Source organism: Panthera onca, chromosome F1 (genome assembly GCF_046562875.1).
Source record: "Panthera onca isolate mPanOnc1 chromosome F1, mPanOnc1 haplotype 2, whole genome shotgun sequence".
Taxonomy (NCBI): Eukaryota; Metazoa; Chordata; class Mammalia; order Carnivora; family Felidae; genus Panthera; species Panthera onca.
In genome coordinates, this window is record NC_138355.1 from 18858565 (window position 1) to 18883026 (window position 24462).

At 37.6% G+C, this 24462-nt stretch overlaps 1 protein-coding gene across 4 annotated transcripts in view; it reads right to left on the reverse strand.

Moving 5' to 3' along the window:
* The window catches only part of RC3H1 (ring finger and CCCH-type domains 1), an 86118-nt gene that overhangs the window by 55248 nt on the left and 6408 nt on the right, over positions 1-24462 (reverse strand). The window contains exon 1 of one of the 4 annotated variants that reach the window (XM_078441091.2): positions 18508-20586. The exons of the other annotated variants lie outside the window; for them this stretch is intronic. The gene's annotated coding sequence lies outside the window, so the exon portion shown is untranslated. Of the gene's footprint in view, positions 1-18507; positions 20587-24462 lie in introns of those variants that run through there. 4 annotated transcript variants of the gene reach the window in all.

A 24462-nucleotide genomic window follows, 5' to 3' on the forward strand; every position in this document is an offset into this window, starting at 1 on the left:
ATGAGCAATGGGTGTTATGTGTTAAGTGATGAATCACTAAATTCTACCCCTGAAACCATTATTATGCTGTATGTTAACTAACTTGGGATTTAAAAAAAAAAAAAGAAAAGGGTGGGGGCACCTGGGTGGCTCAGTTGGGTTAAGCCTCTGACTCTTATTAATTCTGATGATCCCAGGGTCATGGGATCAAGCCCTGTGTCGGGCACTGTGCTGAGCATGGAGCCTGCTTGGGGTTCTCTCTCTCCCCCTCTCTCTGTCTCTCCCCTGCTTGCACACTCTCACTTTCTCAAAAAATAAACAAACATACATGCATACATTTTAAAAAAGGGAGAGAAATAAATTGAAAAAATGAAATAAAATAAAATAAAATATCCTTGTACACTAAAACTACAGTTAACAATATTTGGCTTGTATCAAGGCATCCATTAACCTTGGAAATATGTAAAATTGTTTATATACACATGCTCATTCCTTCAGGAACAGGATCCAGGGCTTTTATCAATTCTCAAATTTTTATCAGTTCTCAAAGGTTTTATTTGAGGAGGAAGGGAAGGGGAAAATAAGAATCACTGACTCAGATGGGGTACCTGGGTGACTCAGTCGGTTAAGCGACTCTTGATTTCATTTCAGTTCTCCTGTCATGATCCCACAGCTGACAGGGCAGAGCCTGCTTGGGGTTCTCTCCGCCCCCACCCCACCCCCTGCTCAAGATGTGTCTGTCTCTCTGTCTATAAAGAAAAAAAAGAAAAGAAAAGAGAGAAGAAATCACTGATTCAGACATACTGAAATAAAGTAACTAGTGAAAACATAAGAATATAAAAAATAAAAATAGTAATTTATATGAACATATATTTCCTCTGTATTTGCACCACAATCTCAACAAACTCTTGTAAGTTCTTTAAAAGTGATGTTCACGTGCACCAAACATTTTTTTAAATGATTACACCAAAATGTCTCCTTCTCACCCCTATCTCTCATCCCTCTAGTCCTCACTTCCATCCACCTGCACAGACAAACCCCTGGTTTATTTTCTTTTCGGATTCTTTATCCATATAGGTCAATATACAAATATGTATTATTAACTGGATAAAAAGTATTTTAAATGCTGTCATTTGCAACTCTTCTCTCTTTCTGTACTAAACCAGTGTTTCTTAGAAATTATACCCTAAAAACCTTTCTCCATTCCCAGTAAAAATTAAACATTCAGTTACTTGCATAAAAATCTTTTATGGGTTTTTACTATGTGCCCAGCACTAGGGATAAAAAATAGTGAACAAGCAAGTCTTTGCAAGTCTGCACAGAGCTTCCATCGTTTCTTTCATTACCCATATAAACAACAGAGACACAAACTAAATACATGACTCCAAGGCATGGTAAATGCTATCAAGGTAAAGGTAAAAGACAGAGACAGAAGTACATATAACAGATAATCTAAACAAACTGGGATGAGGTCATGTTCCCAGGGTATTAATGGATATGAACAGATGGAAGAAAAAGGTCTGGAAAGATGTCAAACAAAATTAACAGCAAGTTATACAGTTGGGCAGCTTATAAAATTAATCATGAATTTTATAAGTGCAAATAATTTTGAAACAATGAAAACAAGAGAAGCTAGAGTACATTTAGAACACAATTTAGGCTACTTCTAAGATAAATTATTGTAAGACTAAAACATTTCTCCTTATTAAACGGACTGCTTTATACATTTGAACATCCAAATTCTCAAAACTTAGTTTTTTTTTTTTTTCAAAATGCATTAAAAACTTTTTATAACTTCTCTATAATTTACCTGTTTCAAAGAACTAGCACATTTTATTAATTTTATGTATCATTTCATCTCAACATAGTAAAATCAGGTATATAGTTGCTAAACTCTTGCGTTTTCCAGTAAAATAGTTCTTAGAGACAACTATAACAAACTTGATAGAATAAACACATAGAATCAGCACCCAGTTCTTCACTAAAAATAAAAGCATTCTAGGGGCGCCTGGGTAGCTCAGTTGGTTAAGTGTTTGACTCTTGATTTCGGCCTAGGTCATCTCATGGTTCATGAGGTTGAGCCCCACACTGGGCTCCATGCTGATGGTGCAGAGCCTGATTGTGTTTCTCTCTCTCTCTCTGTCCCTTCAGCATGCACGTGCTCTCTCTCTCTCTTAAATAAACTTAAAAAAAAAAACAAAAAAAAACCCAAAAAAACAACTTTCTTTTGATCAGAAAGATAGGTATGAAAGACCGAGGGAAAACAGTATTTTAAAAGTTTGATTTTGCTTGGGAAATTTGATGATTATGAATAGTAACTCAATCTTTGATGATTCTATTTTAGGAACTATAAAATCATAAAGCAAAGATTTTTTTTTTTGAACGTCAAAATGTTATTAACTGTAGTTATTAGATCTAAGAACAATTTCCACTTCCTCATTCCTTAAACATCTTTCTCCAAAGTCATCTTTCTAAACATTCCCCAAGTTTTCCCATAAACAGATGTTTACAACATCCTCAACCACAAAACATATCTAAATTATACAGGACATATGGCTTAGTGAATGTAGTAAACCTTCTCTCAGTATGGAGTAAACCTATGAAATAAACTGACAGTGGCGCCTGGGTGGCTCAGTTGATTAAGCATCCAACTTTAGCTCAGGTCATGATCTCACAGTTCATGAGTTCGAGCCCTGCATTGGGCTCTGTGTCTTCTCTCTTTACCCCTACAGTGCTCGCATTGTTTCTCTCTCAAAAATAAATAATAAACGTTAAAAAACAAAAAGAAATAGGGGCACCTGGGTGTCTCAGTCGGTTAAGTGTCCAACTTCGGCTCAGGTCATGATCTCGTGGTTCACAAGTTTGAGCCCCTCATCGGGCTCTCTGCTGTCAGCTCAGAGCCTAGAGCCTGATTTGGATTCTGTGTCTCCCCTCTCTGTCCCCCCCCCAACCCACTCGCGCTGGGTCTCTTGAAAGAAAGAAAGAAAAAGAAAATGACTAAAATACTAAACACCAATATCCAGATTCTTTAAGCTTTTTCAGAGCAAGGTTCTGTCAGGAAAAAAAAAAAGTCCTAAATAATTCTATTCATCAAAGCACATGTGCTCAAGGCCTCCAGACAACTCATTGTGTGTTAGGGGTCAGTCAGCCCAAACCTAGCTCAACAGGAGTAATTCTACTGAAACCTTTCTAATCTGAAAAGCATGGATGATGAACCCTCTTTATTTCTAACAAAAATCCAAACAAGTGACTGTTACTCAATGATGAAAGCAATGGTTAACCTTCCTATCAGTTAAAACAAGGCCTATTCCCCTCCGTAAATGGCAAGTCGTAATATTTACTGTTACTAATTGGTTATACATAACAACATGATAAATAGCAATCAGTTCACCTTGAAGAAGGCCCAAATTTTAAAATATCATAACTTCCTCAAGAATATTAACATTTTTACACAAGGAATAGTGCTCATAAGTACTACAGACAAGATTATGATATGGTACAGAAAAAGAGCTTGGTTTTCTGAAAATAAACCATGTGTCAGGTATTATGCTAGGTGTTTTCAGATGCTTTTCTCGTTTAAGTGTGCACCATAAATCTAAAACACAATATGAACTACCACCAGTAACCAATATCTGTTAAGTACCAAGTAGGTGCCAACACTTTCAGTGCTCTATATACAGTATCTAATTAATTATTCACAGCAATGCTGTAATGTATGTATTACCTTCATTTTAATGATAAAGTAAAGAAACCAAAGTACAGAGAAGTACCCAAAGACACAAAGCTAGCAAGTGGCAGGACTATGATTTAAGCCTGGCCAGCCTAATTCCCAAGCTGGTAGTGTTAAATACCGTAACTTGTGCCATCTTACAGATGACCAATAGTCCTTAGGGAAGGAGAACTTTTGTTTTTTAACATTCATTTGAGAGAAAGAGAGACAGACAGAGGATCCGAAGAAGGGGGCTCCACTAAAGAGAGCCCAATGTGGGGCTCGAACTCATGAACTGTGAGATCATGACCTGAGCTGAAATGAAGAGTCCCACACTTAACCAACTGAGCCACCCAGATGCCCCAAGGCCAAGGCAGGGAACTTTTAAGGGTAATGGAAATGTCCTAAAATTGAATTGTGATGACTGCACAATTCTGCAAATTTACGAAAAATCAATGAATTGTGCACTTAAAATATGTGAATTTTATAAGTATGTAAATTATATGTCAATAAAGCTATTAAAAATCATTAAAGTCTTTTTTAATAAAGAGTCTTAGTCTTCAAATTTTTAAATGCAATACTTTAAAAATACAGGGGTGCGTGGGTGGCTCAGTCGGTTAAGCATCCAACTCTTGATTTGGGCTCAGGTTGTGATCTCACAATTCAGGAGTACAAACCCTGGGTCGGGCTCAGTGCTGACAGTGCAGAAACTGCTTGGGATTATCTCTCTCTCCCTCTCTCTGCCCCTCCCCTGCTCGCTCTCTCTCGTAATACATAAATAAACTTAAAAAATATATAAAGACAATAGCCCTAATTAAAAGCTAAATTATATTGCTTTGAAGATTTCATTTAACTATATTATAAAGTGGGGCACCTAGGTGGCTAAGTCAGTTAAACATCCAACTTGGGCTCAGGTCATGATGTCACAGTTCATGGGTTCCCGTCAGGCTCTGTGCTGGCAACTTAGAGCTTGGAGCCTGCTTTGAATTCTTTGTCTCCCTCTCTCTGCTCATACCCTGCTCACACTCTTCCTCTCTCTCAAAAATAAATAAAACGTTAATCTATACATGTATTAAAAACTGACATCTAAAAAATTATTAAAGGGGTGCCTGGCTCAGTCAGGTGAGTGTCCGACTCTTGATTTCAGCTCAGGTCATGATCCCACGGTTATGGAAGAGAGCTGATGACCCCCGGATTGGGCTCCGCACTGAGCTGAAGGTGGAACCTGCTTAAGATTCTCTCTCCCCCACCCCAACCCCCACACCTCTGCCCCCATCCCCTGCTCGTGCTCTTTCTCTAAAATAAATAAATAAAAAGTTATTAAAAATGTATTACCATCTCCTCTACACAGGTTCGTTTTATCTGCCTCTGACTTAGAGGGAGAAAATGGAAATGAAATTCATCAAGCATCTAATCTGGGCCAGTCACCCCTCTGAGGCATTTTTATGCCCATTTTATAGATAACACTTTAGCTTCAACAGAATTAAATAACTTGCCTGAAGCTGATATATTGTGAGCTGAGACTACAACTCAGCTCTTATGTGAATCTGAGGTATAAGCTGCCCTGAGAAAGATATATTAAGCAAAACCTTATTTTAAGAAGAAACCCTTGGTTTCCTCACACTCTACCCTACGAGAGGAGTTTAACTCTGTATTCTTGGTCGTAATTTAATTTGTCATCTCTCTGGAACATTTCCATAGCAACTAACATGCAGGGCAACATCAGAGAACATTTTTAACAATCTTGAAAAACAAAGCAAAAAAACAGGAAATCAAAACAAAAAGAAGAAAAATCAATGAAGGCTTATTATAATAATTCTCAGTGTTATAATTCTCAGCAGAGTATCAATTAATTTACAGATGAAATACTAGTCTCAGATTTTTAAGGAGGCTCAAGTTTTTTCCAGCAATAATGTCCTATGAAGAAAGACCCAATTTTTTATTTATTTATTTTTTAATGTTTATTTGCTTTTTGAGAGACACAGAGTACAGAGCAGGGGAGGGAGAGAGAGAAAGGGAGACACAGAATCTGAAGCAGGCTCCAAGCTCTGAGCTGTGAGCACAGAGCCCAACACAGGACCCAAACTCAAGGACCGTGAGATCATGACCTGAGCCGAAGTCGGACGCTTAACCAACTGAGCCATCCAGGCGCCCCAAGACTCAATTTTGATTGTAAAAATATCTTCCCAAAATATGTGAACACACATTGTAGATGTAAATAAAATAATGTAAACGCTAATGTCAGTACAAACGGACAAATACTTCAGACAGGTATAGAGAGAATAGCTTCTGATTTAGAGGGAGGAAAGCCTAAAAGATAGGGCTTGATAAAAAGTGTTGAGAAAGCAGCAAAGGGATCATTTAGATGGCTTATTTAGCCATCCAGTGTTTAGAAGGACAAAAAGAAACATTTCTACCTGCAGCATAATGCCAAATTTAGAAGAAGAAATAGTAAAAACAGATAAAACCATTCATTCATGGAGAAGCTGCCTAATCTGAAGTTGAAGTGGTACTCTAGAAAGTGAATGACAACCTCTAACTTTGTGTGCACAGTTTTAAAGCTCCAGGTTTTTATTCTACGTTAAGTTACACGTTGTGTGTAAATGTGCTACACTGAAGAGGACATCACCAGTTATTAAAGAGGTGGCAGAAAAGCATCATCTTAAAAAGAAAAGGGGGAGGTGAGGGGCTAGGGCGCCTGGGTGGCTCAGTGGGTTAAGTGTCCGACTTCAGCTCAGGTCATGATCTCACAGTCCGTGAGTTCAAGCCCCGCATCGGGCTCTGTGCTGACAGCTCGGAGCCTGGAGCCTGCTTCGGATTCTGGGTCTCCCTCTCTCTCTGACCCTCCCCCGTTCATGCTCTGTCTCTCTCTGTCTCAAAAATAAATAAACGTTAAAAAAAAAAAAAAAGATGATTAAAAAAAAAACAAACATAAAAAAAAAGAAAAAAGCGTGTCATCTTTAAAGCATCTGTGGAATACTTAGAAAACTTCGCATTATAGCAAAACAGCCAAAGGTTACTTCACTTTTTCAGCTTCTGCATTAATCCTCCACTGAATATTACATATACTATATTGTTAACTAAGTATGTTATCACCATTTAGTGGTGTTCAAACATCAACAACACAACAAGAACTAATAATAACCAAAATCAGGAATATTCTGGAATACACTTGGCATTTTAGTTGATCTGTTATTTTGTTAATTGCTTTCAGATTAAATGCAAATTTCTGATATTGGTTGTTTTCTTTGTGAAAATTGATGTCTTCTTAATTAAGCCTCTTTTCTAAATCCTAAAGATAACTCAGCCCCAACAAAAAAGATCCATGAATAATTTTTGGCGCCTAGGCCAAATATTTTAACTAGACTTTAAATAGTTTTTCAGGTCACGTTTTGAAATCTCTCCTCCTGCTGCAATAATCGCTCATTTTCAGAACAGGAAGTTTGTTCCTTTGGTCTCCAGAAGTTATTTTGAGACGCAATGACAAACCTGATTGGCAAGTATTCAGTAACCATGAATGTAGGGGTAAATGCTCACGAGGAAAAATAAATCTAACCTGTGCCCCATAAACTCATATTTCAGACTGTCAATTACTAACCTATAGACTCCTGAGGAGTTCAATGAAATTGAGATAGTTTATTGGGGCAGCACTAATAATCCATTTCTTCAATTTATCCCTCTTTACTAGTTCTTTCCTTCCCTACAGGCATGGTTAAATCCTTGTTCAGAGGAGCTTAAAAAACATTTATGTCTCCAATCTTTAATTAAAAAAAAAAAGTTGGGGCACCTGGCTGGCTCAGTGGAGTGTGCAACTCTCGATCTCAGGGTTGTGAGTTTGAGTCCCTCAATGGGCATAGAGTTACTTAAAAAATAAATAAATAAAAGTCATTCAATCACTGTCCTTGTCCTCTTCTTAGGCTCTTTCTCTACTCCCTCACCTTTCAGTTTTAAAACTACCCACTCTATCCCAACCACTATGTTGAAACATCTCTTAACAAACATGTCAACAACCTTCTTTTAAAATTCAATGGTTCTGTCTCAGTCATTAATTTCTTTATATATAGCATTTAATAATGTTGGCCAGTTATTCCTACAAATGCTGTCCCCTTTTGGTTTCTATTATGACATACTGTCCAGATAATCCACTAATGGCAAGCCACTCCATGCGTGTCTCTGTCGAGAGTTTCTCCTTCTCTGTCCATCTCTGGAATATATGATTTTCCAGAATTCCTACCTCAATTCTTTCCTCTACAAAATTTCCCCGAGTAATTCCATCTATTTTTCAGCTTTCAAATACCAACTACATGCTGATGATTTCCAAATCAGTATCTCAAGTTCAGACCTCTCTTCTTTTTTTTTTAATTTTTTAAATGTTTATTTATTTTTGAGGGAGAGACAGAGTGAGAGCAGGGGAGGAACAGAGAGAGAGACACACACAGAATCTAAAGCAGGCTCCAGGCTCTGAGCTGCCAGCACAGAGCCTGATGTGGGGCTTGAACCCACGAACTGTGAGATCTTGACCTGAGCCAAAGTGGGACATTTAACTGACTATGCCACCCAGGCTCCCCAGACCTCTTTTCTCAATGCCAACCAGAGCCATATAATCAATTGGTTACTAGCCATCCATGTCTAACTAGCATCCCAAATCATTTCAACCTTACCAAAAACCTTTGTTCCCTATGTCAATGATGAGTCACTTACCCATTGACAGAAGCATGGGGCATCATCAACTGACTTTTCCCTTTTCCTCAAACCCTTCCCCCTTAACTAATCAGTCACCAAGCCCTATCATTTCATTTTAATGTTTCCTTAAACCTTCCCATCCATTCCCAGTATCTAAGTTTAGGTTACCAACATCTCTTACCTAGATTACTAGATTTCTTAACTATAGTTATCCCTGTTAACAATACCCTCAATAGAGCAATTAGCTAAGCCATAACTAGACTCTAAGTTCCTTAAAATCAGAGAGTCTCTTGGTTTTTTTTCCCCTCTCATGATTTTCTCTATGGTTTTAATACAGAAAAAAGTCAGCCAACACACATTAGCAAATGTATCAAGCTGGAGTATTTCTGTTTTCTCCAACAAAAAGTCAACTGAGCTAATGGAAAGCTTGCTGCTAGGGAAGAAACCTAGGGCTTTACCATCTAGACTAGCATGCACAGGTCAACAAGGATTTATAGGAGTTGAATAACATTATGAACCAACTAGACCTTAAAGACATCCAGAGAATACCTAACAACAGAATTCTTTTCAGGTACACACGGAACAATCTCCAAGGCAGACCATATGCTAGACCATAAAACAAGTCTCAATACATTTAAGAGGACTGAAATCGCTAAAGTTATGTTCTCTGACCACAATGGAATGAAATTACAAATAACAGAAAGAAATTTGGGGAATTCACAAACATAGGGAAATTAAACCACAATAACCTAAATAACCAATAAGTCAAAGAAGAAGTGAAAAGGGCAACCAGAAACTATTTTGAGATGAATGACAAGATATACAATACAAAAACTTATAAGATGCAACTAAAGCAAGGTTTAGAGAGAAGTGTGCAGCTTTAAATGTTTACATTTAAAAAGAGGGGCACCTGGGTGGCTCAGGCAGCTGAGCCAGACTTTAGCACTCTGGTCTTGATCTCATAATTCGTGGGTTCGAGCCCCTCATCGGGCTCTTCTGCTGTCAGCAGAGCCCACTTCAGATCCTCTGTCTCCCTCTCTCTAAAATAAACAAAAAAAAAAAAAAAAAAAAAAAAAAAAAGAGGGAGGTGGGTGGGGGACGGGTGAAATAGGTGAAGGGGATTAAGAGTACACTTACCATGATGAGTACTGACTAATGTATGAAATTGTTGAATCACTACATTGTACACCTGAAACTAATGTGACACTATACGTTAATTACACCGGAATTAAAATTAAAAAAAATAATAATAAGACAAAAAACTAATAAACAAGAAAAAAATTAAAAACTTGAAAAAATCTCAAATCAATAATCTTACTTTGCACCTTAAGACATTGGGGACAAAAAAGATATTTAACATCAGCAACATAATGACAAACTCTCTGTGGCCAAAATTTAACATTGGTAACAAGTAACTCCAATTTTAGACAATTACTCCCCTAAACTTACAAAACAAACTTGTAAGCCAGACATTAAAAGCCTAAATATTTTTTAAAAATTTTTTAAAAGCTTAAAAATCCAAGTATTCTTATACCCCAGTTTAAGAATAATTAGATTATCAGGCGTAAATGCAATTAAAATAACCGATAGTGGGGCGCCTGGGTGGCGCAGTCGGTTAAGCGTCCGACTTCAGCCAGGTCACGATCTCGCGGTCCGTGAGTTCGAGCCCCGCGTCAGGCTCTGGGCTGATGGCTCGGAGCCTGGAGCCTGTTTCCGATTCTGTGTCTCCCTCTCTCTCTGCCCCTCCCCCGTTCATGCTCTGTCTCTCTCTGTCCCAAAAATAAATAAAAAACGTTGAAAAAAAAAAAAATTAAAAAAAAAAAAATAAATAACCGATAGTTTGCTCTCCAGTGCACACACACACAATTTCCATTTTGGAAGAAGGAGATTTTAAGAAGGTACCTGAAGGTTTATAAACTCAAATATAAAATCCAGGTTTTTATTTCATTATTTTAAGCAGGCACCTTTTAACATGGGCAAATGAGTCTTAATATATCAAAGCTGGCAAACAGAGAGAAAAACCCTCAACTTTATCTTTCAGAAGGCCTCTGGGATACCACTTATTAGCAAGCTATGCTGGCATTCCTATCTTTGAAGGAGATAATCATAGGTTAAACATAAACAAATGGAGACTTGAAAGAATGCTAAGCTCTAAAACAGTAACAGAATTTACTATGGGTTAAAATATTCCAAAAACTTGGGGCTCATGGGTGGCTCATGAGTGACTCAAATGTCTTTGGCTCAAGTCATGATCTCACAGTTTGTGAGTTCAAGGCCCACATCAGGCTCACTGCTGTCAGCACCAAGCCCACTTCAGATCCTCTATCTCTCTGGCCCTCCCTTGCTCATACTCTCAAAAATACAATAAACCTTAAAAAATATATTCTAAAAACTTAAAGTATATTATCTTTTAATTATAATAACCTTATAAAATATTATTACACCCTTGAGACAATCAGGACCTAGACAGAGAACAAAACAGAGAAAAACTGTCCAAGCTCAGTCCCCTGGAACAATCAGCCCCAATGTGAGCTGCTAGATGACTCAAGCTGCATGAGTGACTTAAATGGAGACCAGCAGCAGAACCACACAGCTAAATCCTGCCCCAAATGCTGACTCAAAAGTGTAACCAAATAAAAGGTTGTTTTCAGCCACTCAACTTAGATATCTAATTGTTATATAATTAAAGCATAACATAACATGTATAAATTTCATCATAGCCTTTTGAGAATACATAATACTGAATGTAATAGTGACCCTGAAACACGAAAAGTTCTCAATTGAATTACAACCTTTTAAAAGTGTGAATCTATCCTCATGAAGGCCCTAAAAATTACTAATATACTGAAGTACCTTCATAAACACAACATGCCTAAATTTAGTTTCTTAATCCTACAGCATAAATTAATACTAAGGGGAGAAGCAGTCAAGTATACCAAAATGATAACATTTTCAAAGCACAGCATGGATGACACGTCCTCTAGAAAAAATAGGTACCAACCACTTAAACTCAATGTAAATCTGTCTAAAACTTATTATATTCCAACTTAATACTTGTCACCCATGCTAACAGTCCTTCATGCTGATGTGCCAGAGAAGCATTATTAACTCTTAACATTGATAGATTCGTATACTCCCAAGTTAGATGTTGTTAGTATTTACTGGTTATAATCTAAAGACTTAACTTTCCTTAACATCATCACCTTAGTGATCTTCAGCAGGTTATACTTCTTTTTTCCTACCTACAACTATCTTTATACACTCTCCAAAACTATTCCCTCTTCACCCCCAAATCCCACTTGGGAAATGAGTGCCAAGCCCTTAGAGATCATCTCATTTAATCCTCCAACAACCTCCTGAGATAGCTATCACCACTACTGACGAAGGAAGGAAGGAAAGAAAACAAAGTTACTCAGCTAATTTAGTGGTCTAGTCATAATATGAACCCACGTTTGTCCAATTCTTTGCAAAGCCTGTACTTTTTCTACTGTAATACAGTATCTTCCAACTTCCAGCACCTGTAATTTTTATTAAATTAATAATTATTTTATTAGCCAAAAATAAAGATCTAAATTAAATGGTGCCTGTTTTACGTTTAACCTGAGCATGATCAGTTTCAAATTAAGTAAATTTAGTACAGGACCCCTGGAACTATTTAAGCCTACCAGCTTATTTTTTAATTAGGTTATTGCAACTAATACATTCCTTTTGAAGAGAATCACAAGGAACATTTTATTAGAATTTTTCACTGAGAATCATCACAGGACTAAAACAGAAAATGAATCTTATTTTCTATATATTTTAAGACACTTAAAATGTGTTAAAGTGTAGCTTACAGAAAGGCATACATAGAGATCAAGAATGGTCGGTTCAATGAATTATCACCAAGTAAGCATACCTGTACAGCTGACCCTTGAACAATACTGGTTTGAACTGCATGGGTCCATTTACATGCAGATTTTTTTTTTTTTTTTTTAAAGAGTTGACAGCAAAGGCACAAGGCGTTTACTTACAACTGCCCATCCTAGTCTCCACAGACCAAATCAAAGGTGACCGGCACAGAGTTTGTACCTGTTGCCCTGAGAACCCAGGGAGAACAGACCTGTGGAGGCAGTCAGCAGTCCCAGGGCACCCTGGGATGCGGCAGGGCTTCGGGTCACCCTCTGGGTGAAGGGTTGTATATGTGGGGTGGGTGAGTCAGGCACAGGGGGGCTTGGCAGAGAGGAGGCCGAGCTGAAAGAGGAACACATCCAGTGGCCTCAACCTCCAATCCTCCAGGCACTGGCTCCCCACCAAACACCCCCCAACAGGGCCCAGGCCCCAGAGTCTCTGGGAGGCCAGCTATACTTACATGTGGCTACAGCTGCCAGTGGCACAGGTCAATGCTACACTGCCAGGCAGATGAGACCTCTGTATTGTGCCTCCAGGCTTCCGCCACAGCCAGCCAGCCGCCAAGGTCACCAGGGTGCAGAATATCACCAAGCCAGGACCAGGCCTGCCCCTGGTACCGCCTCTGGCCTGGCCTGGCCTGCCTATAAGTGCATTTTTTTTTTCAATAATATAGTACGTAAGGAAGTAAATGTATTTCACCTTCCTTATGACTTTCTCAACATTTTTTCCCTCTAGTTTTAATACAGTATATAATATACACAACATACAACACACGTTTATCAACTTTATACTACTGGTAAGACTTCTAGTCAACAGTAGGCTATTAGTTGTTAAGTTGAGGAGTCAAAGGTTATAAGCAGATTTTTCACTGCATGGGGGCTGGCATCACTAACCCCCAAACTGCTCCGAGGGTCAACTGTATACCCAAGATATACAACATTACCACACCTCAGAAGGCCTCCCACACCATCCCTCCCAATCATTATTCTTTTATTCCTCCTCAAAGGTCACTACTATCCTAACTTCTAATACCATAGATTAAAAACTCTATACAGTGGAACCATCAGTATGTACGTGTGTATACATATATATATTCTTTTGTGTTTCAGCTTCCGAAGATAATTATAATAATTATTATAAAATAATATATTATATAATATTATAATAATTCAACATTATATTTGTTAGGTTTTTATTTTACATTCATACTTTTTAAACTATTACAAAACACTTCCAGTTAAACTGACCACAGTTAGAAAAATACCCTTCATAAGGTCATTTTTGAAGCAGTGATGACATTTGGATTTTGAACCCCAGCAGATTTCTGGTGGTGAACTGTAACAAAAACAGTAGTGGTGTCAGTAACAAAACTTGAGAACAGAGTCCCTCTTTACTCAAGAAAACCAAGCAACATATCCATCACAATAATAGCCCCCACTTCTTTCCTTCTACTTGCTTCTACTTTTCCCCAGGGAGCCTGTGCCTTAGGTGTCCTTGGTGGTGATCATAGGAGTGTGACTGATTCTAGAACTGGGCGACAAAGAGAAAACAGGGAGATGTACACAGAAGAGGTAAACTGCAACACACCTGTGATGCGTATAGGTGGGTGATCCTTGAGTATATCCTCGGACTTAGGGAATTTTTGCATTAGAGACATAATCTAACATACTTAATAATAGTGTTAATAAAATGTATTGTCCCCGTCACCTACTAGCCAAGACTTAAGGACATTTTCATTACTTTGTTTATTTTTATGAAATGTGTCTGATAGAATTCAAACTATCTCCACAAAACAAAATCACAGTGATTTTCAATTGCACATGCTTGAAAAATAATCCAACAACAAAATAAGAGGTATGGATTCATTTTCCAACTGAGAATTATTTCTAGACTGTTATCCCAGGCAAAAAATTACATTTCAGGACTTTAAAAAAAAAAAGGACAAATTACTACATGGACTCCAAACACAGAAGCTTATAGCTACAATGTATCTGATTTATAAAATAAAAGGTATATAACTTGTAAATGAAGATATTTTGCTGACTCCCAAATAGTAACTACTGTTAGAGAATATACTGATTTGTTGCTACTATTGCAGAATTAAACACAAAACACTTCCTTCAAAATACATAATGATGACCTTTGGGGGATTAAATTCATGCTCAGGTTTGTGTAGTATGTTTGTGTGTTGCAGGGAGGAAGGGATAAAAGGTTGAGGCAAGTTTAACTGCTGGGGGTTGCACAATAAACAGATCTTAATCTACTAATGTTACACTCTCTGGTAAAAACAGGGAGCTCTGCTTTCTTGTCTTAAAGAATTATCATGAGTTTGCCCCACTGTTCCCCCAATCCTGAACCTTTTCCTCATTTCCCTGCAAGCATTCATAAGTGAATTCTCTTATGAAGAGCCTTACTTGATCACCTCATTTAAAACTAATCTCTCAGTGTGCCCAGGTGGCTCAGTTGGTTAAGAGTCTGGCTTTGGCTCAGGTCATGATCTCACAGTTTATGCGTTCAAGTGCCGTGTTGGACTCTGTGCTGACAGCTCAGAGCCTGGAGCCTGCTTTGGATTCTGTGTCTCCCTCTCTCTCTGTCCCTTCCTGCTCATTCTCTCTCTCTCCCAAAAATAAACAAACATTTGAAAAAATAATAATAAATAGGGGCGCCTGGGTGGCTCAGTCGGTTAAGTATCTGGCTTCAGCTCAGGTCATGATCTCATGGTCCGTGAGTTCGAGCCCCATGTGGGGCTCTGTGCTGACATCTTGGAGCCTAGAGCCTGCTTCAGAATTTGTGTCTCCTGCTTTCTCTGCCCCTCCCCGCTCGCACTGTCTCTCTCTTCCAAAAATAAATAAACGTCAAAAAAATTAAAAGAAACAAAATAAAAAATAAAAAAATAATATATAAAAAATAAAACTGATCTCTCAACCCCAATCCCACTACCACCAGACACATGCACTTCCTTCCCATCTCATTCCTGATTAATTTTTCTCCATAATATTTCTCAGCATCCAATAATGCTATGTTTTACTTGCTCTGTTATAGTGTATACCCACCATTACTAAAACCTAAAACGTAGGCTCCACAAGGATAGGGATTTTTGTTTGTTTCTATCTCTAACCTTTTTTGAGTACATCTATGTGCCAGGCACTGTTCTAAGTGCTCTGCATGCATTATCTCACTTAGCCCTCACAATGACCCTATTAGTATCATTACAAAGCTTAATTTTAGAGTTAAGGAAACTGAAGCACATATGTTAGGTAATAAGCTCAAGGTCACATGGTAACTAAACATCCCTATTTTTAAACTGACAATTCCTTCTGCAGTCTTTGCTTCTTTGGTGACACCACTATTCAATCTGACAATGTACAAATGTACAAATCTGATAATCTGGTAATCATCCTAGATTCCATCTTTTTCTACTCCTATTAAAAATTTTTATTAGCTTTTACATCTATATATTCCTTTCCATCTCTACTTCCCTGAGGACCCATATTCATCCACTCAAAAAATACTTATTCAGCGCCTACAACTATATACCAGTCACTGTCCTTGGATCTGAAGATACAGCCCTGAAAGAAACAATGACCCTGCTCTCATAGAGCATATAGTCTCTCTCACTTGGATCACACAGTAACTTTTTTTTTTTTTTTTAATTTATTTATTTTGAGAGAGAGAAAACACACACAAGCAGGGGAGGGGTAGAGAGAGTGGGAGAGAGAGAATCCTCAGCAGGCTCAGCACTGTTCAGCGCAGAGTCCAACCCAGGTCCTGAACTCACGAACCGTTGAGATCATGACCTGAGCCAAAATCAATAGTCGGATGCTTCATCGACTGAACCATCCAGGTGCCCCAACACAGTTACCCTTTAACTGGCCTCAGTCTCCAGCTTTGTCTTGCCTCCCTCTACCCTCCACACAGCTGCTAGTCACTCACCTATGTTTTCTTCCATGACAAAACAACTCAATTAAAAAACGGAGAACACCCAACACTAATAGTGGTATGTATATCCCATAATAAGAAGCTTCAATTCCAAACAAACAAACAAACAAACAAAACAGACAACAGACATGAACAAACCTTTCCAACAATATCCAAATGGCCAATGGGTATACAATATGCCAACTGAAGTTATAGAACATCGTTTACACAGGAGGAGAATTTAAATTAAAATGACCATGAGATACCACTCCATATCTACCAGAAGGGCTAAAATTTTTCAAAACTAACAATACCAAAGATGATATGAGCATGTGAAATTCTCAGGCAGTGTAAGTTGGCACATTTCACTTTGGAAAACTGACAGTATCTACTTAGGCCAAACAAAAGTCTACCAATGACCCCCAAAATTCCACTCCTAGGTATTTACACAAGAGAGACGACTCTGTCCATCAAAAGACATATACAAAGTGGTGCCTAGGTGGTTCAGTCAGTTAAGAGACCCACTCTTGGTTTCGGCTCAGGTCATGTTCTCACGGTTCATGAGTTAGAGCCCGCGTTATGTCGGGCTCTGTGCTGACAGTGCGGAGCCTGCTTGGGATTCTCTTTCTCTGCCCCTCCCCAACTCACTCTCTCTGTCTCTCTCTCAGAATAAAGAAACTTAAAACAATAAATAAATTTTTAAAAAAAGACATGTACAAGAATGTTCTTAGAGGCTTTATTCATAGAAAGCTGAAAACAAACTGGAAACAACCCAAATGTCCAACAGCAGTAGAATGGGTAAACTGTGATTAATTTACAAAATGGAATACTATACAGCAATAATAAAAAGATTGATCTGTTACATATAATATAGATGAATTTCACAGATATCATAATGAACAAAGCCAGATACCAAATAGCACCTACTGAAGGCTTTAATTTATAGAGGAAGGAAAAAGAATACATGATATATGACTTCATTTAAGAAGAGGCAAAGTAGTTTATGATGTTAGAAGTCAGCATAACTGTTGGGGAAGATGAGAGGCAGTGGGGAAAAGTATGGTCTGGGAAAGAGCAAAAAGAATTCTTAGGTGCTAGAAACACTATATATCTTCATCTAGGTAGTAATCTGTTATACCACACGTGTATATATGTAAAAAGTCATTAAGATATATCTCTAAGATTTTTACTTTTTACTGCATGTATATTATACCTTGATTTGAAAAACAAGTAACATCAACAACAATTTCTTTGATGGTACCTAAGGAGGACCAACTTGAACATGCCATAAAGATCTTCAGGATCTGGCCCCCACTTACCATTCTAATCTTATTTTTCATCACCATCTGCCTCATATTTTACTCTCTACCAACAGAAGTATTAACGTTTTCCCTGCACACAATACATTCTTTTCACTCTAGGTCTTGTTGGGCTCAAGCAGTCTCCTAAATCTAGACTGTTAAACCTCTACTCATCCTGTAAGTCCCACTCAGTTCAGGAAGCTCTTTCAAGAATCTTTTTTAGCCAAGCCTGTATTAGATGCTCTGATGTTTCCAATATATCCTATGCTCTTTCTGTAAGAGAAAGTCCATATTGCTGCAGGGCATGTAATATTTGCTCAATAATTGTTGAATGTGACTGAAAAAAATCACTATTCTGCCTGACTGTGACAAATGTCATATCTCTAAAGATAGTATTGGGATGATTCACATAAAAGATAATGTAAAATGGCAAGGGGACTTAGGACAGCAGGATGTATCACCACAAAATGAGTTAATTTTTTTTTAATACTGGTACTTAATATTTAGAAGAAAGTATGCCTCCAAAATTAAAGATATCCTTAAAAATATCCATAAGCTAGGTAAAACGAAAGGTAAAGTGGGAGATTAAAAAGATAAGGATAGGGACTCCTGGCTGGCTCAGTCAGAAGAATGTGCGACCCTTGATCTTGGGGTTGGCCCTACACTGGATGTGGAGATTACTTAAATAAATAAAACCTAAAAAAAAAAAAAAAAAAAAAAGAGATAAGGACAAAGAAGCTAATCTGAAAAGACTACATATTGTATGATTCCAACTATACAATATTATATTCCAAATAAACATAGGAAGAGGCTCCACATCATAAGTCATCAGGGAAATGCAAATTAAAACAATGTGATACCATTACACACCCCATTAGAATGGTCAAAATCTGGAACACAGAAACACCAAATGGTGGCAAAAATCGGAACAACAGGACCTCTCATTCATTGTTGGTAGGAATGCGAAATGGGAAAGCAACTTTGGAAGACGGTTTGGTATTTCTTATAAACTAAACATACTCTTACCATACAACCGAGCAGTCACTCTCCTCGCCATACACCCAGAGGCGCTGAACGCTTAAGTCTACACAAAAACCTGCAAACGGACATTCAGAGCAGCTTAATTCATAACTGCCGAAACTTGGAAACAACCAACCAAGATACTCATCAGTAAATAGATGTAAAAATACACTGTGGTATATCCAGATGATGGAATATCATTCAGCGTTAAGAAGAAATGAGCCTAGCGGCGCCTGGGTGGCTCAGTCGGTTGAACGTCTGACTTCGGCTCGGGTCATGATCTCACAGTCCGTGAGTTGGAGCCCTGCATCGGGCTCTGTGCAGACAGTTCAGAGCCTGGAGCCTGCTTCGGATTCTGTGTCTCCCTCTCTCTCTGCCCCTCCCCTGCTCATGCTCTGTCTCTCTCTCTCTGTCAAAAATAAATAAGCATTAAAAAAAATTTTTTAAAGTAAGAAATGAGCCTATTAGGGTATGAAAAAACATAGATAATACTAAAAGAAGCCATCTGAAAAGGTTCCCTACTGTAGGATTCCAACTACAGGACATTCTGGAAAAGGCAAAACTACTGAGACAAAAAGATCACTGGCTGCAAGGAGCTGGGGTGAACATGGATGAATAGGCAGAACACAGGATTTTTCTGGGCAACAAAAATACTCTGTATGATACTACAATTGTGAATACATGTCATTACACATTTGTCCAAACCCACAGAATGTACCACACCAAGAATGAACCCTATGTAAACTATGAACTTTAAATAATCTTTTTTTTTTTTTGGTAATAAATTTACCACTCTGGTGGTGGATGCTGTGCATGTGGGAACAAGGAGTATATGGGAAATCTCAGTACCTTCTCAATTTTGCTGTGAATATAAAACTGCTCTTAAAAAGTCTTTTAGAGTAGGGGTGCCTGGGTGGCTCAGTCAGTTGGGCGGCCGACTTTGGCTCAGGTCGTGATCTTGCGGCCTGTGCGTTCGAGCCCTGCATCGGGCTCTGTGCTAAAAGCTCAGAGCCTGGAGACTCCTTCGGATTCTGTGTCTCCCTCTCTGCCTCTCCTGCTCACGCTCTCTCTCAAAAATAAACAAACATTAAAAATTTTTTTTTTTTTGTTTTTAAAGTCTTCATTTAGGGTCACCTGGGTGGCTCAGTCAGTTACGTATCCGACTCTTCAGCTCAGGTCTTGATTTCACAGTTTGTGAGTTCGAGCCCCGTGTCAGACTCTGCACGGACAATGCAGAGCCTGCTTGGGATTCTCTTTCTCCCTCTCTCCCTGCCCCTCCCCTGCTTGTGCTCTTTTTCTCTCAAAATAAATAAACTGAAAAGAAAAATTAAAACATCTTAAAAAAAAGAATTTTAAAAAATCAACAATGTGAAACATTTCCCAAATATGGAGAATCTATTGACAGGATTTTACTCCTTAATTCTTTCCCCTTCAATCCCCTCACCATTTTGTCATTATGCATCTAAAAAGCTGTTGAGTTTTATCTTGACACTGAGTACAATGAATTAACTAATGCATGTCAATCATTAGGAGATTAGGTGCTACTACTTCAATATTCAATGATGCTTTATTGTGGGTTTTGTGATATTCTAAGCTGTTCTTTTCTTTAAAACTTTTTAAATGTTTATTTATTTTTGAGAGACAGAAAGAGACACAGCCAGAGAGGGGAAGGGGCAGAGAGAGAGGGAGACAGAATCCTAAGCAGGCTACCAGCTCTGAGTTGTCAGTACAGAGCCTGACGCGGGGCTCAAACCCACTAACCGTGAGATCATGACCTGAGCCAAAGTCGGATGCTTAATCAACTGAGCCACCCAGGCGCTTCCCTAAGTTGTTCTTAAATGCATTTAGAGATCTATCTATTATTATAAGGACTTTCTTATTTCACAAAACCATCTCTTTTTCTGATAGCAGTAGAAGGAAAAACTAGAAGGGGCTTCTATGCTCTTATGAACAGGTTTTCATCAACTGCATACCTACATAATAAATTGACATTTCTGAAAAAAAATGACTTAGATAATGAGTCAATCCACGGAACCTGTAACTCAATTTTTCTAAATATATGAAAAACCTCACCCTTTTTAAAAAATTTCTAGAAATTTTAAAGAAAAGCCAGACTCCAGCAAAGAGTATTTAATCAAAAACAGTTCAAAAACTGCTTTCAATGGGGTAACTAATACAAAATTTGACACATAAAACATGGGTTTTAAAAGCAGTAATTATAGGGAAAGCATTTCAAAAGGAAGGTAAAAAAATCTAAGTTTTTTTAAGTACAGTACTAAAATATGAAAGACTACTACTCTTTAACATAATGGCTCCACAAAACTGACTTTTGAGCAAGCATAGTCAGTGTACAGGGAAGGTCAAATCAAGACCTAACATAAAATGGCTACAGTATCAGCAAAATTAGAGGTACAACTTATCACAAAAAAAAAAAAAAAAAAAAAAAAAGGCAAGCAAAAGAGACTAACACAAGGCTCTCCATTTTTCAAGTTCTGAAAACTTTAACATGATGAGTTAAAAAAGATGCAAGTTAAAGTTCATGTGGTAACCGATTGGATTTTACAAATTAAAGTGTAGTTTGAATAGAATCCAAGTGTAATATCCAGGTACCAGCAGAGAATTCTGGATGTCAATAATGTTCAATTCATTTCTATTCACCCTTACCAGCCAATTCATATTAGTCCTGGAAATTAATTTTGGTTACCTAAAATGACTCACACATGAAAGCAAAAAATTTTCCCATAACTGAATTACAGAAAGAAATCGGCTAAAGGGATAAATGTCTTCATTTAAGATTCTAATTGTTTAAGAATGAATATATCACTATTTATTAAATTTATAGTTTCGACCTATAAATATACTGTTAAAAATTCTATAGCATAGAATCAAATGGTCTCCAATTACCTCTTCAAAAGTGATTGTAAAGGCAACCCCAATTGGTGGGGAGCCCATGAAAGAACTAGAATAAGAAGGTCTAGATTCTCATCTCAGTGCTGCCATTTCTTAGCTGAGATCTGTATACCTTTGATAAATATTCAAAAGGTTTAGAGAAAAATAAAATTTTAGGAACAATGAAAAATGGAGCAAAAGATGATACCCTGATAGGAAACCTAGGAAACCATTAATGGACAATATTTATTTGTAAAGGCTGGTTTTTTCCGGGAATCAAGTTTATTATGTATAGTTTAGGGCTGCCAGCAACACAAGCAACAAGCACTGGAAATGTAGGCTCGAGGACAAACTGAGATCATGTAAAGTAAGCTTTCTGTGAGAGTGAATATAAATGGAGAACTGGATGCTGGAAGTATTGGTGTTTTGTTTTGTTTTAAGTTTATTTATTTATTTTGAGAGCGAGCATGCACCAGCAGGGAAGGGGCAGAGCGAGAGTCCCAAGTAGGCTCCGTGCTGTTAGCGCAGAGCCTGACGTGGGGCTCAGTCTCATGAACCACGAGATCATGACCTGAGCCGAAATGAAATCAAGAGTTGGATGCTTAACTGACTGAGCCACCCAAGGCACCCCGGGAGGATAGTTTATATCAGCACTCTTCAATAAGAAACTTCCTGAGATGATGAAAATGTTCTAGATCTTCGTTTTCCAATATGGTAATTACCACTGGGCACATGTGGCTACTGAGCCACTGAAATGTGGCTAGTGCAACTGAGGAACTAAATTTTAAATTTCCTTTATTTTAATTAACTAAAACTTAGATTTATCCATAAAATGGCATATTATTTAACAGTAAAAAGAAACAAGCTAGAACCTTAAATGTTACATTGCTAAGTGAAAGAAGACATTCTCACCCACAGAACTACACAGCACTAAAAGTGAACCCTCATATAAACTATGGAATTTAGTTAATAACCATTTACCAAAACTGGCTCATCAACTATAACAAATGCCCCACAATAATGCAAGATGTTAACAGAAGTAACTGTAGAAGGAAGACGTATATGGAAACTCTGTATCTTCAGGACAATTTTCTGTAAACCTAAAATTGCTCTAAAAAAAATTAAGTCTAGGAAAAAATTTTAAATTTAAGTAGCCATTTGTAGCTAGTGGTTGGTACTGAACAGCACAGATCCATACTAATGAAAGACTGATGTGGGAAGAAAATGAGAATGGTATCTCATTCCTGCCCACTACCTTCAAAAGTACACATACAGGGTGCCTGGCTAGCTCAGTCAGTAGAGCATGTGACTTGATCTCCAGGTTGTAAGTTCGAGCCCCACATCAGGTGTAGAGATTGTTTAAAAGTAAAATCTTAAAAAAAAAAAAAGTACACATATATTTAATCCTAACTTACACAAAGTTTATATGTACCTTGAAAAACAAAACTTTTTCAAATATTTTAGATGAAAATTGTTCTAAAATGATTTTTGTTGAACAGAATTTAAGGAGGAGAATAACATTTATTGAATCAATACTAGATATCAGGTACTATACTATGTATGTTATCTCATTTAAACTTCAAAACAAATCTTTAATGGAAGGAATTACCATTTCTATTTTTAGGGATAAAGAATCATAAAGCTTAAGTGATAGAAGATGAGAACCTAGATATATCTGACTCCAAAGCCTGTGTCCAAATGTACTCTGTACATTTTTATGACTCCCAAAATTAAAACATAATTGAATTTTCCCACAATGACTTTATCATCAGGAATAGGTTATTAGCACAACACAAAAACTAATGACATACTCAGAGTCTATGTTACAAGGCCCCAAGCTAATGTGGTTTTTTCCCTGTCACCTGTCCCCTTGCTCTCCATTTTACCTATAGTGCCTCTATTCCCACAGCAAATTTGCACCTTTTAATCTGCTGTGGGATCAGAAAACAATCAAATTTATTAGAATTATGTAAAAACCAAGAGAGCTCCTAAGCCAGTGCCTTAGTGCAGATGATCTGGCTCGTTAATCTTGTGACAATTAAAACTTTTTGTATACTTCTTATTCTAAACTGGGACATGGATAGATGAAATATTGTTCTATAATAAAGTCAACAATACAATAATCCTCCTTCATTCACAAATCGCACACTAAACCATATATATTTTTTAACTTTATTTATTTTGAAAGAAACAGAAACAGTGTGAGCAGGGGAGGGGCAGAGAGGGAGAGAGACTGAATCCCAAGCAGCCTCCATGCTGTCAGTACAGAGCCCAAGGCTGGGCTCCAACTCATGAACTGTGAGATCATGACCTGAGCCAAAACCAAGAGTTGGATGCTTAACCAACTAAGTCATCCAGGTGCCCCTAAACCATATATATTTTTTTAAGTTCATTTATTTTGAGAGAGAAAGAGTGTGCAAGAGAGCAGGGAAGGGGCAGAGAAAGAGGGAAGAATCCCAAGCAGGCTCTGCACCATCAGCATGGAGAGCCTGATGTGGGGCTCAATCCCACAAACCATGAGATCATGACTTGAGCCTAAATCAAGAGTCAGATGCTCAACTGAATGAGCCACCCAGGCGCTCCCCACTAAACCATATTTTTAAGCATAGATCTCTAAACATCATCTCCCTTAAAGTTGTTATTTTAATGATTGAATCTCGATTTACTATACTAGTTTTCCAGTAAATGTCACTATCAAAAATTAATGAGGTGTATATAAAAACACAAATATTTAGTTTACTTTTCTGAAAAAAGTCTCTATTAAAGAAAAGCAGGAATGTTACTGCATTGAGTTGTAAATATTCTTAAGTAATTCTTTCTCATCACTTTTTAAGTTGTTCTTACAACTAAATAAAGTTTCCCCTAAAAAGAGGAGATTAGTAAGGTAACTTTGGAGGTTGCCAAGGACTTCTTTTGAAGTTTTTGAAGTCTGATCAAGAACTCTGACATTTGGAAACAATTAAGAGAATAAGAATATTTAAAATCATGTTTAAAAAAAGGGGAGGATTAATATCAAAATTTAAATTTTTCTTCTCCACATAGATTTCCTGTAACTTACTACAAATCTTTAAT